Source organism: Schistocerca piceifrons, chromosome 2, assembly GCF_021461385.2.
Source record: "Schistocerca piceifrons isolate TAMUIC-IGC-003096 chromosome 2, iqSchPice1.1, whole genome shotgun sequence".
Taxonomy (NCBI): Eukaryota; Metazoa; Arthropoda; class Insecta; order Orthoptera; family Acrididae; genus Schistocerca; species Schistocerca piceifrons.
Genome location: NC_060139.1, coordinates 658,205,656 through 658,225,377, shown reverse-complemented (window position 1 = coordinate 658,225,377; position 19,722 = coordinate 658,205,656).

Here is a 19,722-nt window from a genome sequence, read left to right as displayed (position 1 = left end):
CAGGACATGTCTGAAATTGTCAATGGGCTTAGAATCGAACTGTGTCATGACAAGATATGCCAGAAATAGTTTATTTATGAGTAAATATGCATATGACGTTACAAGTCGATTTATACGTGTAGTGCCTTAATTGATGAAAGGTCACGTTTGATTTGATTGCATCTATTGTTTTATTACAGTATGCCAGGAAAGAGGAGTCGATTTGTGCGAAAGGTGGTGCAAAATTACGTGGTAAGCCAGTTTGGTTGTGTGGCTTGAACGTATCTGACTACAGACGTCTGTTTTATCGTAACAAAATCTAGCAGTGAGGCAGACGTGGTTTGGCTCATATCATCCTATGTTTTTCTGTGCTAAGATCTCTTTCCAAGTCCACATCACCCTTGTAATTCACAACGCAGTTGACAGCCCTCCCACACAGCAAATTTTGCGTGCTGTAAGTAAATACACCTATATACAGATAAACATAAAAACCAAAACCTCAACTACATTCAATACGTACTAACAAAGTTTTACGAGATGACGTTATAGAAATATGTGAAATTGCGTTTTTATAATATAAAATTCCGTTTTTACGAATGGACCTATGTAGGATATATATATATATATATATTGTAAAATTGACTTTTTGCGAAGGAATGGAACAATGTAGGTGAACTAAAAAAGCAAAAACCAGTCTAAATACAAAATTTCATCCAAATCGTTAGGGCCGTTTTCGAGATACGCGAAATACACATAATCCAAGTGCTATTGCTCGTGTGTAAAGAAGGTGTCTTTGTTTTGCATTGCATCTTCAACAAATAAGAGGTACGTATTTATTCATCATACTTGGATTTCTTGATTTTAATCGTGTGTATTGGGAGCTGTGTACTCGCTATATATCGTTTCTGTCATCACTAGTTCGTGTATTACTCGCGCAAACTAAGCTGACGTCGGCGCGCTGGCTGATGGTAGCGATAGTAAATGGGAAATGCCTTTACGCTCGTTCCCGTCGGCCACCGCCAAGTGTCAGCTTGGTTTTCGCGAGTAATATTACGGCCCACGAACTTTGTTTGTTCGTTCCTAGCTTCCTTTGTTCACACGCATCCTCCACTTGACTGCCATCTGGCGGTCGTAATTATTCGGCACGACTCGCCATGATTCGGAAGTTGCCTTCGAAACATAGCGTACTAAGAATCGATGAATCGTTGGAACTTGGAATCGTCACGACTCGAAAACACGCAATCGTTCTTACGATTCTTTTGAACGACGATTCGTCCGTATGAAGATTCGATTCTTACGATTCTTTACTTAGAGTCGTTCAAATGAACGACTCATTCACGAATCGCCACAACTCTAGTTCAGAGGTTGCCGTGGGCAGTGCTTGTTGAGAGGATGTCGAGAGCAGTACTAGTTGAGAGCATGTCGTGTGCAGTTATTGTTCTGCTGGGCGAGATAGTAGATGCTGCTCGGTTGGTGTAATGTATATATGGAAAATGTTGCGATGATCACAGTGTATTTTTCGTCAATATATATGAAGGTAAAAAAAACGTGCATGGGGGCTTAATTATAAAACGAAAATATAATAATTTTAGTAGCAGTGTGTCCGGTTACGAAGTCTCGTAACCGGTTGGCCCTGACTAGTATTAGTACGCAATCTGACTGCATAAAATAACAATAAAGAATGAAAGGAAATTTCCGTTAACACAATTGATTAATTAAGTCCCCTGCAACTATAAAAGCTACGAAACAACAAAGCACAAGTGTAACTGTTCTGTGTGTGGAAGTGTGATTCAACGTACACGTATCAGGCACGGTTCTTCCTCAATGCGACAAGAAATTTCAAACACCATTTACAATGAACTAAATGAAAAACCAGAAATACTATAATTGCACATTGAAACCAGAATTACAAGTCTAATACATGAATACGAGGCAGATGCTTTGTTGATTGAACCTGTGACCAAGAGGCATTATTATTAAGGAAATTTGAAATTTAAAAAAATTTTGTTACCTCCATATATGTTGACGAAAAATACACTGTGATCATCGAAACATTTTCCATACATACATTACACCAACCGAACAGCATCTACTATCTCGCCCAGCAGAACAATAACTGCACACGACATGCTCTCAACTACTATTGCTCTCGACATCCTCTCAACAAGCACTGCCCACGGCAACCTCTGAACTACAACTGCCCCAGTGGAGGCGGCAGAATAATACTCTTTGGCGCAATCTCTGGCGCTGTGACTCAGTGTAGCCACCTTTCAAACTCTAACCACAATTTAGGTGAGAAAGGCAGCCAAGCGTGACACTAAACAATCGGGTTGCAGCATGAGCTACGGATGGCTGACGAACCAACCAACTGCCTAATCAATTCCCTTCCACTCGACCAACAGCACCATAACCAAAGGTACCAGCGAAGACGAGGATCGCAGCAGGATCATGTCTTAATAATTGGCATATAAACACAGTCAAGGCAGAATAAACACTCAAATAGGAAAAGAGAACAACACCTAGCTGTCGAACTACATGCTGTGCTGGACAGCATCAACACAGCGAGGTAAACACACTGCCACAAAACTACACTAACGACCAGGGCAAGTAACCGGACGTTAACGGCCACAAGGCAGAAAATACTACTGGTTCACTTCACTAATAAATTATAATCATTTCAAAGGTTAAACACCATACAGGGAGATAGCTGCAAAATTTTGACGACTCCAACACACCATCACATTGCTGCTTGCTGGGGCAGCCCAGGATGCAACAACCAGCAGTCAACGAAGAGATGTCACAATGGTTGAGTTTTCATGACAGACTCACTGATTACTCAACTCCAGTATGAAGGTACAGTGGGCGACGAACTTAGCAGTTCTCACAGCTAGTGCCACACAACACAGACCGTGCATGCATGCTGCCAGCAGCCCCGGCCTGATCACATGCCGCAGAGACTTTCTCGCTGCTCCGCCGCAACCGACCAGCTACCACACACATCTTGATGCGGAAATATAACTGCCACACCAAAGAAGTTACAGCAGTACCAGTATCGATAAACGCTGCTGCTGCCACTGACGGAGGCAAGTGAGCAACTCTTTCAGAGAGTGACTGGGGGAGGGATAAGACGCTACTCAATGGCGACAAAATACCCAAAAGGAAAAACAGCATTAACCCGAGGCGACCACGGCTCAGGAATAATGCGTGTTCAATTATCACTCTGATATTAATTCTAACTGGCTTGCAACGCACTAGCAATCTACCAAAAGTCACAATTAGATTGCATAAATTCTTCAATAACACGTAAGTGCCATTAATAATTTTATTTAGTTAACTCGGCTAACTCACATGCAGTGAACTCACAATCTATCCTTCTTGAAGAATTCACAATCGTTGTAATAGTATTCACTGACTTTCCTCTCCCTGTCAAGTTATTTTTAAATTGATTGAACAAGCATTTACAATTCATAAACGTTCATTAAAGTTCAGTATGCGTTGAATACTGATGTACGAAATAATCAGTTTACCATCAATGATATTGCTACACTTCCGATCCTATTCTGTGCGCGAAAACACTTTCTGTCATTCAACAGTCAATTTAAGCTTCTAACAACTTCCTCTGAGCTATAAGAACTGTCATTTAAAGTTACCTGGCTAATCTTCATACAACTAGAAAGTCTCACGTTAAAGATTGCCACATCAACCAACTCTCACAACTGAACTATCTTAACATGTCTTTTCAGCACTTATTACGTAGAAATTAACAAATTAATCATCAAGTAGTACAGATCTGATACATCACGACTTTTTAATGTTAACAGTCAGACATCAGATACAGAACTGGATACAATTTTATGTTCATTCATTAGCAAGACATTTTCAATAATGAAATTCAGTCTCGACAATGTCTTCCACATCGTCTACCCCACGCTCACCGTCGGTTGGACCCGAATAGCGCCCGGTACACCCGGTGTTGCGTCGTCATAACAACAGTGTAACACCTTGCCTAATTATGTAGTGGTTCATTAAACAAATAGGAATCAAATATTTTCAGTACATCAACTCACATAAAATCCAGAATACAAAATTATGACATATATTCCTACTTGCCTGCCGTCGCTCAGAGGAACCTGTGAGTGTTTGCGGTAGCAAATCGTAAACACTACAACATGATGCGGGAATTATGTCGTTTATTACGTATGAAGAAATTAAGGCCTAGGTCACCTCATCCTAAATCGAATGGAAGGACGGAACGGGTTCATCGGACGATTGGCCGACTGCTGAGTTAATATGTTAACTCTCACCACAATGACTGGAACGTGTATCTTTCGTTCGTTCTGTGTGTGTGCAATTCAAATATCCACATTAGTTCAGGATTGTGGTGTATTGGAGAAAAATTCCGTCGCCATTTGATATGATTAAGGCAAAAAGAGGCAAGATTGGGAGTCAGTGTGTGAGTTCACGAGAACAGTGAGAGAGGTAAGGAAGTGAACACGAAGGGCACTGGAGAAACAGAATGAAGCTGTCTGACGCATGGGAAGAATACTACAGTGTAGAGTGGGGCAGGGGGTAATGTGGTCTAGTCCTCATACGCCAAAGGGCAAGACAAAGAAATTTGTAACGATTTATCAACTTTATTAGCAGGTAAGAGAAACCACATCACCAGGTAGCATCAGACCACAGTTATTGACGAGTCGACAATAGCGCATGCTGGACGCCTACGACCTTTCATAGGTGCTCAGAGTCGATCCCAGGGATTGTAAGAGTAGAATCAGAGGAAAAAAGCAAAAAGGAGGAAGCGGAAGAGCACATAGGAATGTGTCAATGAACCTGTGCAAGAACTGCTACATACCTTGAGATCAAGGAAGTAGCAGCTGTATTTTTGCTGTCTTTATTGGCGGCTATTTTCGATAATATATGCTGGGTACCGGGAGTAGTATGTTAAGGGTAAACGTGAGAGCTGTATATTGGAATAGGGATTCTTTAGTTTTACTTTTATGAGAAATGCTGACTGGTGATAGCAGACTTGTAAGTGGAGAGGGGAAATGATGTTAGTGCCTGACCTCAGATTACTGCACACCAATAGCGGAGATGGGAACGATGCTGGTTGTGGCGGTGCTGTACTTCTTTGCCTGGGGCGGGATGGGAGCAATGCAGAGCCAAAAACTGGAGAGACATGTTCTGTTTGCAAAAGTTGCGGTGGTTACTAATCATCAATGGGTGCTGCATTTAGTATTTGATTCATGGATTTCCGAAATGAGATACGGACGCTGGAGGACGTGTTTACTGGTTTGCAACAGGCAGCCAAGAACAAGGGAGTTCTTGGGGAAGCTTCAGAGGAGTGCGAGAAATTGCATAAAGCGTATAAGCAGTTGCGCAGACGGATGCAGCAAGTAATGGAGGTTATAACTGAGCCCGCATCTTTTACACCTGAAACTGATCTGAAAGATCTCTAAGTACTGTTCACGTAAGAATGAACCCTTAATTATTCCGTAGCTCGAAATCTAATTTTAATTTAGAAAGATTGAACGTAAACGTCTTTGCATTTCTTGCTTTTACTTTTAGCGATGTTTGAACACTGTACAGAATTGAAATGTAGCGTCTGAAAATCATTGCTCAGTTGTGGTCTGAGAACGCAAAAACGGACCCGACTCCTCGCAACAATAAACTGCCGTTAACAACCCAAACTTTTCCCCGTCAGTTACTGTTTCTCGCCACACTCAGCATAGTATTGGCGTCACATTCTGCTCTTAACAAACCTAATATTACTTGCTCAATAAATGTCTTTTAACAGTTTTTGAATTAAACTTTCGACATTTGTATCCCAACAGTATTTATATTTAAGGCAATCCAAATTAAATGAACTTATATCCAAAGCACAATGATGATAGGGGGGTCCAATTTCTTATCGCGGTGGACACATAAATGCACTTCACCTGTACACTGCATTGTCTACCGAAGCTGTTGTCTTTGCGACCGTTTCCAATATCACCGTAGCAGTGAGTAGACTCAAAGAGAACTGGTTTTAAACTCACCTTCAGACAGTCTCTCTGAAACCGAACTACAGACACGAAGATTTGGCCGCGAGCTCTGAAGGAGCGAATGGATTTAATTTTTCACAAATGAACCTGGATTTATTTTGAACTGAATAATATCTGTGTTTAGTCTGAAGGATTTTCACTTAGACACAAGATGGATCAATGCTTCTGAATTGTTACGAAGCACTATGCCTACCATCTTAAAGTTCAAGTTACACAACAAGTGAAATTCTTAGTTACTGAGAAGTATTGGTTCTAATTCTCAAACGAAATCACTCAATAACAAAACAACAAAGCAGCAGTGCGACCACCGTACGCAAATAAAACAGATTGGCTCTGAACGAGCAATTTCTTTACGTCTGTAAACTGAGGTTACGACAGATAATCACTGTCATAACAATTTAAATTCTAAAAGAACGCAAAACGTCTACAAAATATTATGGTCAGGAAAAAGGATATATATTGACTTTACGCAAATAACTTTAGAAACAATTTCATTAAAATTGGTCTATTCAAAAAAATATTGCACCACATGGATTGTTATAAGGTTCTTTCCTTATGTGCTAGTGATGCTGCAGTGCTTTCGATGTACTTTGGTGGCTGATGGTTGGTTCATCAGATCTCAATAACCCTGGAAAGTAATGCAAAGAGCCATTTTGCCTACCTCCGACGTTCCTCATGACATTTCTCTGTCCAATATTTCCATTTCGATTAAGTCCGGAAAATCTTGCAGCAAGCGACTTGTACTCTTAGAAGATGACGTTTCTGTACAAATGATAAAACCGTATCAAATATTGGTGTCGAAGACACTCAATAAGCACATACTAAAATTTCACCTCAAGAGTGTACGGATGGACAGATACCAATGAAATTCAATAGTATTAATAACAGTCGTTGCATTTCCCTCGTCAGTCGGAAGTAATACATTGGTACACAGAGCAAAAACTGTTGCTGACAAGGAGCAAAAAAATGGTTCAAATGGCTCTGAGCACTATGGGACTGAACTGCTGAGGTCATTAGTCCCCTAGAACTTAGAACTAGTTAAACCTAACTAACCTAAGGACATCACAAACATCCATGCCCGAGGCAGGATTCGAACCTGCGACCGTAGCGGTCTTGCGGTTCCAGACTGCAGCGCCTTTAACCGCACGGCCACTTCGGCCGGCGACAAGGAGCACTTTGATTCCGGAATTAACTATCTGAAGTACGTTTTCCGAAAGAACGGCTATCGTTCACGTGGTATAAAGTCAGCGTTCTCCAAGGTAAGAAAACATGAAAACGTTCAACGGTCGCGACATGGTCCATCAATTGTATTCCTTCCTTTCTGCGGCGCTACATCCAGAAGAATAGGCAGTCCTAGAAAGACGAGGTATAATACCTCATTTCCGACCTCCTAAGAACATAAATGAGATGCTACGTGCTATTAAGGACATTGGGTTGGTTGGGTTGTTTGGGGAAGGAGACCAAACAGCGAGGTCATCGGTATCATCGGATTAGGGAAGGATGGAAAAGGAAGTCGGCCGTGCCCTTTCAAAGGAACCATCCCGGCATTTACCTGAAGCGATTTAGGGAAATCACGGAAAACCTAAATCAGGATGGCAGGATGCGGGATTGAACCGTCGTCCTCCCGAATGCGAGTCCAGTGTCTAGCCACTGCGCCACCTCGCTCGGTCTATTAAGGACAGTCTCGGCCTCACTATCCTTGGGATTTATAATATCCCTTGTGAGGACGGAAACAATTACACTGGTCACTCCATCCGTACCGTTTCCACCCGTTGTGCAGAACATCAACGGCCTATTGAAAATCAAGAACTGGAGAAATCTGAGTTGCAGAGGGGGCGGGGGGGGGGGGCATAGTACTCCTAATTCAATTGTTGGTGGCAGTCTTCTGCAGAAACGTAATCCAAACAAACACAAAAATTGTTTGAAGAAACAAAAGCTTTGTCCCAGGCTCCTGCATACTGGGATGCTGTAATTAAAGAGACTACAGAACCATGAATGTGTGAGAGATTCAGCCGTGACAGCAAATATGATCTTAGCGGTGCATGGAAGCCAGCTCTCGATGCAGAGAAGAGGCAGAGATATTCGTCACAATGATTACGCTGCTACGGGAGCGTTGGCGCCACCATTGCAGACGTTGACTCCGTCTGCGAAAGATTACGTAATTATCAACCAATCACATGCCGTCTATAGGCTATATAAGACTACAAAAGGAAAACGAGGATAATGGAATGTAGTCGAATTAAGTCGGGTGATGCTGAGGGAATTAGATTAGGAAATGAGACACTTAAAGTAGTAAATGAGTTTTGCTATTTGGGGAGCAAAATAACTAATGATGGTCGAAGTAGAGAGGAAGTGAAACATGGACGATATATAGTTTGGACAAGAAGAGAACAGAAGCTTTCGAAATTTGGTGCTACAGAAGAATGCTGAAGATTAGATGGGTAGATCACATAACTAATGAGGAGGTATTGAATAGGACTGGGGAGAAGAGAAGTTTGTGGTACAACTTGACTAGAAGAAGGGATCGGTTGCTAGGACATGTTCTGAGGCATCGAGGGATCACCAATTTAGTATTGGAGGGCAGCGTGGAGGGTAAAAATCGTAGAGGGAGACCAAGAGATGAATACACTAAGCTGATTCAGAGGGATGTAGGTTGCAGTAGGTACTGGGAGATGAAGAAGCTTGCACAGGATAGAGTAGCGTGGAGAGCTGCATCAAACCAGTCTCAGGACTGAAGACCACAACAACAACAACAACAACAAGACTACAGTCTAACATATCAGTTACGACATCCCGTCTCGTTTTTGTTACCCATAGCAATAGTACTACCACAAGTGACAAGCAGGCGACACTTCCGAATGCGATATCGGATGAGTGCGAATGCAAGTAGAGCCATAAAAATCGGCAATAACTCATAAATGAGACACCATTTGTCATTCTTTAGTTTCCTAAAGATCTTGAGAAGTACGATACAGTACATTACAGAACAGTTTATTTACGATTCTTTCGTAACGTTCAGATATTTACTGAATAACATCGTTTCCCTTTAATAACAAAAATCTGCTATTAAACATTAGGAGACCTGACCTTTTGCGGAAAGAAGTCTTATATCTATCCAACAAAGCGGAGTTTTTGTTCGCTACACACTCCGCCAAATCAACAAACGTGAAACATAAGAAACCTGTATGGAATATAATAGCTGCATTACTTAGCATTCCAATTATGCCACTAACCTTGTAGCTGAATGCACAACCACGCAGACGTAAAACTGTTTCCCTACAAAGATGAAACCTAATCCACAACTGTTGCTACATTTGAGTCACAAACGGCAAGGATCTTCAACGCATTCGCGTTTAAAGCAACAGCAATTGTATTTTCAAAAATTTTCGTGTGTTGGAAAGTCGAAAGAAGTGTCAGAATGAGCGAATCAGTAGACACCATTAATAATTTTTATCTGTTGAGGGAAGTGCCTATCATAAGAAGAAGAGACTTTAAAATAAATATATTTATATTCATCCTCATGCCTTAAATATAATGTGTTTATACACTCTTGCTTTCAGCGGAGTAAGCTACAACCACACACATATTCGAATGTATTTCTTCATATTAAGATAGAGCTTATATCATTGAACAGTGAGATTCAGCTGTTTGTAAGTTTATTTCACGTTAATTCAGTTCTCTTGGTAATTTACTAATGCATAGAATGCAAGAATGTAACAACTATTTCGTTAATTAAGTAGGAAAATAATTAAAAACAAACATTATCCTTACGATGAGTGTGACTATCTGCCTACTCACAGCATGGAGCGCTGGTGTTGCTCCAACTGTTAAACGGTAAAAACTTTCGCCTCAAGGGTGTGTCCTGACTATCTTTATTAGACTGTGATACGACCACCACAGCGTCAGTTTAGGCAGTCAGTTGCTTCTGACGAAGAGGATGGAGGTAATCGTCGAAAGCCGAAAGCTCGAAGTTTTACCATGAACTGACGCGGCAAGAAGCCCAAGAATGTTTTATATGATACTGCATTAGCTTGAAACAGTTACAGACACTCTATATTTAATAAACCTTAAAACTTGCAACAAATAATTTATTCTACTATATTCGTTTAGATCATGTCAAAGAGGATTGAGTTGCTGAGTAGCCGACACCACTGTATCCATATTTCCAAAGACTTCAGACAAAACACGGAAAAAAGATTTACAAATATTCATTATAATTTTAGCTGTTACATTACAAGATAGTGCCGCACTGGGTACGGTGGCAAAAGACAGGTTGGACAGATGCCGGGGGAAGGACTTCGAAAACCGTATTTGGGACAGCAGATTCCGGGTACATGAAGGAACTGAACGGGAGAGTGGGCGAGGATAATATGGTACAAATGGCTCTGAGCACTATGGGACCTAACTTCTGAGGTCATCAGTCCCCTAGAACTTAGAACTACTTAAACCTAACTAACCTATGGACATCGCACACATCCATGCCCGAAGCAGGATTCGAACCTGCGACCGTAGCGGTCACGCAGTTCCAGACTGAAGCGCCTAGAACCGCTCGGCCTCACCGGCCGGCGAGGATAATACGCTGTGGTGATGGACTAGGCGAAGGTATCAGAGAATACTATGAGCTGGGACGTGGGGCCATGCAGGCACCAGTAGAAGTACTGGATGTGAGAGTCACCATGACAAGACTACCGCAGTCGCTAGCGAACAGCCTCTGGGACGCGAGAGCAGAAATGACGAGCTTCCAAGGGCCTACTCATCATGCGTAGAGCGGGCGTCAGCATTGTCTGAGGGATATCGTGGAATCTGGGCTATATCTGCAGCAAGCAAGTCTGCACTGGATTTATTCCGTATATAACAAAAAATGGTTCAAATGGCTCTGAGCACTATGGGACTTAACTTCTAAGGTCATCAGTCCTCAAGAACTTAGAAATACTTAAACCTAACTAACCTAAGGACATCCCACATATCCATGCCCGGGGCAGGATTCGAACCTGCTACTGTAGCGCCTAGAACCGCTCGGCCACCCCGGCCTGCCGTATATAACAGTATGGTAGTAGTAGAAGTAGTAGCAGTAGCTAGTTGCTACGAGCATGGAAGACTCACGGGGGCGAGACGGTTGGAACTAAAAGCTAGTGACTTGTTCATTGATGGGACAAAATGCAACATGGAAGAACCACTGGAGATACTCCCGAAGCAGAACTAATCTTTCTCAACCATACCTGAAAACCAGACCCGATTCATTCCCAGAACCAATTAATAACCGCACAAGAGAGGCGAATCTCTGTGAAGCAGTTAACGCAGCATGTTAGCCGGCCGCGGTGGTCTAGCGGTTCAGGCGCTCAGTCCGGAACCGCGCGACGGCTACGGTCGCAGGTTCGAATCCTGCCTCGGGCATGGATGTGTGTGATGTCCTTAGGTTAGTTAGGATTAAGTAGTTCTAAGTTCTAGGGGACTGATGACCACAGATGTTAAGTCCCATAGTGCTTCGAGCCATTTGAACCATTTGAACCAGCAGCATGTTATAGAATATCAGGAAAGGCAACAACACATAACCACGACCTTTAATTATGTGACACCTAGCGATGTAGTGACTCTAACTGAATTTTACAGCCGGCGGCTGTGACCGAGCGGTTCTAGGCGCTTCAGTCCGGAACCGCGCTGCTGCTACGGTAGCAGGTTCAAATCCTGCCTCGGGCATGGATGTGTGTGATGTCCTTAGGTTAGTTAGGTTTAAGTAGTTCTGAGTCTAGGGGACTGATGACCTCAGATGTTAAGTTCCATAGCGCTCAGAGCCATTTGCACCATCTATTTTACATAGTCTTCATCTGTTTGAAGCGGAGGGCTGCCCATCAGACCGATCCGCCAGTAATACAGATCCCGGTGGACTGGATTCCTGGAGTATGAAAGGGAATACTATGTTATATAACAAAAGGAATATGATAGAATTTAAGGGGATATAAGGCCATGGCGTAAGCAGTGAACGCCTGCAAATTGCCAGTGGCATTTCTTTTGCCAGGAGGTGAGAAGTGTAGAAACACGAAGTGATGAAAGTTCTACAGAAACCGTTAAGACATAAACAAATAAATATCATAAGGAGGCATTTGGCATTTAAGGGTTGAAAATTGTACTACCAGATGTTTTGTTTGGGAAATTGTTTTGTATGAGTGACACACAGTGGGGAACTAGTCCTAGTTCTGTGGGGTTGGGTCTTCACTATGCTGGGGGGTAATGTAGAGCCACTTCCAAGTTAAGAGTAAAATTTGTGAGAAGGTACAATGGAACACTCCATTATCCGCCAGGGGCAGGTGAGTGCGGCACGTCGACATATGGGTTATGACAATAAGCAGTCCAACTGCACCACCAGGACACATGGGCTACGCCAGACGTGGAAACTACATGGAGCCACCAGCCACAGCCGCAGGTTCAAGTCCCCGCCAGGGTACCTGCTTTCTACACTACGTCTACCGCCCCAGACTTGGTGCCACAGCAGAGCGGGCCTGCCGGTCCACTCCAGCAGCACCCAGACTCCTGCCAACAGGCAGCGGGTCACAGCCCGGGCAGAGAAGCTGCCTTCCAACAACAAGTGGCCGTGTCTCTTGATGCTCATTTGGCCGCCTGGGTACGATTATTCGTCGAAGAGGGGCTGCCTCTGCAAGATCCTAGTACGCGCTGCAAATGTCGGTGCTGTGTGGCTCGCTCGTCATAACCACAGGCCTGTCACCAAGTGCAGATGTCAGCAAAGTAGGGCACCAGCGCATATTGCAGCCAGCGGACGGGCACTAGTCGCCGGGAGACGGACTACCGGCGTACTCCTGTGAGGCAGGGTCATGAACGCCTCCCCACCACACCCCAGACCAACATGTAATTTGGAAATAAAGTATTTGCTTTGACAGCTGCTTCTTCCTGGGCCTCATGGGCCTGTCTCACCCCTTGACTACTTCGCCTCCTGACAACACAGCTATCACTCACCACCTCTGGGGGTGACTATAATAGAGAACTACAGGATTTGGGAATACATCGTCGGAACCAATGAGCAGGCGCCAATGAGATGCCCAATAGGATATGATACACCATCAGCGGCATTGTTATTCGAGCATATCAAATTTTCTCTGCCTCGTGATGACTGGGTGTTGTGTGAGGTCCTTAGGTTAGTTAGGTTTAAATAGTTCTAAATTCTAGGGGACTGATGACCATAGATGTTAAGTCCCACAGTGCTCAGAGCCATTTTTTGAGCATATCAAACGCTTTTTTTTACTACAGTCGACGTAAAAATAAAAAAATGTTTGCTATACAGGACAACTTTTCTAGCAGTAGTAGTATGTTAATCATGTTTAATTTCTGGAAACATCTTCGAGAGTTAGATTGTTATTGGATGTGTGATAAAAAACTATTAAAGTGTTTAATACAGTTTGCATTTTCCTCTGCTGCTGGAGATTTCGACAGGAGGTCTCCTGTCTGTCTCATCACGTCCTTTGCTCTCCCCAGCCTTGCTGGAGTTCCCCCCAGTCGCCATCTCGTTTCAACGGTCGCAGAGCTAGTATTTATTCATCCCTCTCACTTCCAGTCATTGTAGCCTAGACACGGGTTTCCCGTTGCGACACGGAGTCTTTTATAGGTAGTCTTATAGTGGTCTCATTTTTTAAAAATATTAGTCGAGGTAATTGGTTGTAGCATAAAAACTTAATGACCTTGTGTGTGAGACATTTTTTCCTCATTATTTACAGGTCAACTTTGGGGCCTCGGCCATATATCCTCATTGGCAGTAGCCACCTGGCAGGCTTCTTCATCTCGCGGCAGTGTCTCTTCCGCCAGCTACCAGGTAGTTTAAATAAAGTGCTTGTCTATCCTATTCCCATCCTATGCCAGTAGCGCTATTTGTTTTTACAGTGCCAATTTAGCGATTTGTTCTACATCTACATCTACATTTATACTCCGCAAGCCACCCAACAGTGTGTGGCGGAGGGCACTTTACGTGCCACTGTCATTACCTCCCTTTCCTGTTCCAGTCGCGGATGGTTCGCGGGAAGAACGACTGCCGGAAAGCCTCCGTGAGCGCTCGAATCTCTCTAATTTTACATTCGTGATCTCCTCGGGAGGTATAAGTAGGGGGAAGCAATATATTCGATACCTCATCCAGAAACCCACCCTCTGGAAACCTGGACAGCAAGCTACACCGCGATGCAGAGCGCCTCTCTTGCAGACTCTGCCACTTTTTGAGTTTGCTAAACATCTCCGTAACGCTATCACGCTTACCAAATAACCCTGTGACGAAACGTGACGCTCTTCTTTGGATCTTCTCTATCTCCTCCGTCAACCCAACCTGGTACGGATCCCACACTGATGAGCAATACTCAAGTATAGGTCGAACGAGTGTTTTGTAAGCCACCTCCTTTGTTGATGGACTACATTTTCTAAGGACTTTCCCAATGAATCTCAACCTGGTACTCGCCTTACCAACAATTAATTTTATATGATCATTCCACTTCAAATCGTTCCGCACGCACACTCCCAGATGTTTTACAGAAGTAACTGCTACCAGTGTTCGTTCCGCTATCATATAATCATACAATAAAGGAGTCTTCTTTCTATGCATTCGCAATACATTACATTTATGTGTTGTGAGAGGATTTTTTCAGTCTTCTGTAGGTAGTCTTATAGTGGAGTCATTTTTTTAAATATTAGTGGAGGTAATTGGTTATAGCAAAAAAATTTAATGACTTTGTGCGTGAGACTTTTTTCCTCGTTATTTACAGGCCTACTTTGAGGCCTCTTACTGTGACATACAATGAGGTGAAAAAGTCATGCGATATGCACATATACAGACGGCGGTAGTATCGTGTACACAAGGCATAAAAGGTCAGTGCATTCATGTGAAAAAGTTTCGACGGGAATTAACAGACTTTAAACGCGTAATGATCGTTGGAGCTAGATGCACAGGACATTCCATTTCGGAAATTGTTAGGGAATTCAGTATTCCGAGATCCACAGTATCAACAGTGAGCCGAGAATACCATATTTTAGGGGTGGCGTCTCACCACGGACAACACACTTAATGACCGAGAGCAGAGGCGTTTGCACAGAGTTGTCAGTGCTAACAGACAAGCTACACTGTGTGAAACAACCGTGAAATCAATGTGAGACCTACGACGAATTTATCCGTTAGTACGGCGAAATTTGGCGTTATAGGGCTATGGCGGCAGACGTCTGACGCGGGTGCATTTGATAACAGCATGAAATCGCCTGCAGCACGTCTGCTGGGATTGTGGCCAGAACTGGACAACCGTGGCCTGCTCAGATGAGTCCCAATCTCACTTGGTAAGTGCTGATGGTAGGATTCGTGTGTGGGGTAGTCCTCACGAAGCCATATATCCAAGTTGTCAACAAGGCACTGTTCAAGCTGGTGATTGCTCCGTAATGGTGTGGGCTGTTTTTACATAGAATGGACTAGGTCTTTTGGTCCAGCTGAACCTATCATTGACTGGAAATGGTTATTTTCGGCTACAGGGAGACAATTTGCAGCCATTCATGAACTTCACATTCCCAAAGAATGATGGAACTTTTATGGATGACAATGCTCCATTTGCTGCTCCACAAGTGTTTGCGATCGGTTTGTTGAACGTTCTGGACAATTAGAAAAAATGATCTGGCCACCGAGATAGCCTGACATGCATTACATTGAACATTTATGGGACATTATGGAGAGGTGAGCTCGCGCACAAACAACACTTTCACAGTTATGGATGGCTATAGAGGCAACATGACTCGACACTTCTTTAGGGGACTTCTAACGACTTGCTGAGTCTCTGCCATGTTGAGTTGCTGCACTATGGCAGGCAAAAGGAGGTCCGACACTATACATGAGGTATTCCATGACTTTTGGCACCTCAGTATAACTAAAGATGCAGGGACAACATAGACATGGTACTTAGCAAGAGTGTATTTCTTATAAAATAGTCCATAGCGGAAATTGTTAAAAATCCAAGCATGTTGTATTTATGTATACTGAAGAGCCAAAGAAACTGGAATAGCCGTGCGTATTCGAGTACAGAGATATGTAAACAGCAGACTACGGCGCTGCGGTCGGCAACGCCTATGTAAGGCAAACAAGTGTCTGACGCAGTTGTTAGATCGGTTACTGCAGCTACAATGGCAGGCCATCAAGATTTAAGTGAGTTTGAACGTGATGTTATAGTCGATGCACGAGCGATGGGACCCAGCATCTCCGAGATATTTGTTTGGGTTACTTTGTGGTGGTCAAGCTTAAGAATGCTTACATAAAATTTCATTACATCATTAAATTATATTAACTCTGCCAATAGGTCAAACCGTCCGTTTTAGCACACACCTACTACGGTGTCACACATTAGTAATGTAGGGATGACGTATGTTTTGATGTATCAAGAGTTTATTTGTTTAAATATTGCACTGTGATATTTTTAACATGCATAGCAAGAGCATATTTGTTGGTAATAAACATTGTAGAAAGTTTTTATACATAACAGGTGTACGTTATAACCAGTAACTTCAGAAATTGTTTAACTCAGGTTATCAGTGTATTTTGTTAAAATAATAATGTACTGCAGTAACTGTAAACATTTGAAATGATACAGTTACTTGTATCTTGGAATGGAAACATGGATATTTGAGGATTATCGATCAAAAATTGTAAATAGCGGTAGGAGGTGGTCATACGATGGAATGCTTACAGAGAATGTCATGGCATCATTAATTCATGATAATACAACAATGTCTCAGTCGCATACTGTAATGTCAAAGTATCTTATGTTGTAAAGTATGTTAATATTTACCGTCATTTTGCATAATATGCTACATCATTAAATTGTAGTAATACAGCCACATATTTTAATGTAGAAGTGTCTTACGTAATAAATAAACGTATTTCCCACCATGTTACAGAAAATGTTGTGACATCATTAAGTTACAGTAATTCAGTTGCTCCACAACCTGAAACTGTATAGTCAAAGTTTCTTACGCCACAGATTATGTTAATATTTACCGCCATTTAGCAGAATATGCCGTGACGTCATTGAATTACAGAACCCAGTAAAAGAGTATTATGTCAAAGTGTGTTACCTCGAAAATAATGATAATATTTACCACCATTTTCAAGAATGGTATTTCTGCTACTGCTTCTGATCGATCCACTACAGTGTACAGACCTCGAATGACGGAAGTTACTGAGTTGCTTTAGAGATGAAAGGAGAAGGGAGAGAGGGTTTCCAGGCATTTTAATGTGTTCCTGTTGGCCCAGAGAGAAAAGGGATAGGGGAGGGGTTTCCCTCATTCCTGTTAGCCAAGATGAGGAGGGTGAGAATGACCTCGTCTTAGAATCATTATCTGGACTAGAACCAGCACAACGTTTGGATGATCCCCCGCTATATTTTATTCGCACGATTACCCAAGATTCATGGGATTGGTATTAGGTTACACCCTGACCTTGAATGAATAACATAAAATTGCCCGAGATGCGTGTGTGGCCTGGAGGGGGGGGGGGGGGGGGGGTGAGAGAGGGAGGGATACGTGACTACGTGACACGTTCCAGGTTACTTCTTGACCTTGAATGTACCATATGCAAGTGCCCGACAGCTGTGAGTGGGCTGACAGATTACACACATGTTATCTTGAGTGATGCGTCTCATTAAATCTAGAACACACACTGGTACCCTAGATCTGCAATCCTACTCATTTTTTGTATTGTCATTTACTAATTAATTGCGTAAGGGTTCATTTCATTCGCATGTGTCATTCACAGAAACGCAATTTTCACAGAAGGGAACGTTTCGTAGTACAATGACAGTTGTCGGCATCAGATTTTATCAGTCTCGCAAAACAATTCGAAGAGTTGTATATATACGCCACAGGCTATTTCACAGTGCATGGCGGAGTGTACTTCGTACAGTTTTCTATCTTACTCCGTATGCGTACTGAGAGAGAGAGAGAGATACATGACATCAATATGCCTCTGAACGTACCTATACTCTTTCTATCGTATTCTCATGATACCCTCGCGAGAGATGCGATGCTAGCAGCAGAACTGCGGCACAGTATTTTTCGGATACAAGTTCTATAACAATACCGAAGAGGTTTCTTGACAACTATGTCGTCTTCCTTCCAAAGATTCTCATTTAAAGCCCGTGAGAATGTCTGTTACACTTTGGTATGGGCTATGCCGACCTGTTACAGCCCTACCACCGTGTCTCTGGATTCGTTCGATATCTGCTGTCACGCGTACTTGACGAAGATTCAAAACGCTGAAACAGTACTCTAGAAATGGTCCCACAGACATCCTAAGGCAGTCTGCGTCTCAGATGCACTGAAAGTTTTCGGAATCCTTCTAAAAAATTTAAGTCTTACGTTCGCGTTCCCTAATGCTGATTGTACGTCATCGTCTCATTTCATATTGCTTCCTGTTATTATCATTAAATACTTAAAAGATGTGTGTTTTTCAATATGTTCACCACCAGTCTAATTATCGGGTACTTGAGCACAGACGTTTGTGTGCGTTTAACGTTTAAACTCTGGTGGTAGCCGCACGGTGCGGCCTCCTTTGGTACGGAATCGTGAGCGCGAGATCCGCTGTACACGAAAACAGTACGTCAGTGAACAGACGCACGACAAGAGTCTAGACGCGTCAAAATAAAAGTGCATTTTCCTATCCCTCTTCTAGATCCGGACTTTGGACCGACAAACTTAGAAGTACGTATTTCTGTTGAATGTTAGGTTTAAACTTATAAATTGCATATTATCACTTTCCGCGTCAAATACAGAACTAATTTTACATATCAAAGTACATGTTATTACATATCTGGTCTGATAAAGAGCGGGGTGCAATGCTCTTCTAAGTCATGTGATGGGTGATTGAGCCATTATTTTTTCTGTATTGTTAGTGGAAAGCGATTTGATCTAGTATGTAAGTCATTACGCTATTGTGCGATTTATCGCAGCTAACATTTTATTATTTCGCTTTACTTTCAATCGACATTCTACAAACGAAGAAAAATTAACAGATATATGACCTAAACTAATCATCTCAACTTAGGGTGTTTCCGTAAGAGCGTGCAGAAACGTAACAGGACATAGAGAATACTCCACTGAGAAATTTGAGGTAGGGAACCTGGCGTCGAAGAAGCCAGATTAAGGAGATATGGAAGTAAACTTTGTCTAGCATTGCTGTTTGCCAGCTTATTTACAACTAACATGCGTACAAGTTTACAAGTACTGCGCTGTTTATTTCCATGTACAGTCATGCTCAAAAGCATTCGAACGACCTGAATTGCATTTCGCCTGATTCGCATGCAAACCACATAACGCAGCTGTCTAGCAGGTCCTCTAATCGCTCCTTGGTACAGTCGTTTGACTATTGAAAATGGTTTCAACAAGTCACCACTAGAAAACACTACTCTGTATCGCAATAAATGACATACCTGAAATGTTACCACTCTCATTATTACGTCAGATAGGTATTGCACGTAGTAAGTTCGTCGTATTCATGATTTCCTCTTCAAAGTAACATACCGTACTTATTATTTAACACAAAATGAGATTAAAAATTTAAGTTATTCATGAGCGGCTAGTTGAGAATATGTATGAACTTCAAATGACACGACGAACCGTCTCGTTCTGCATATGGATTCAAACCCAGATCATGCAGACTAAGCAAAGATTTCATGACTGACGGAAC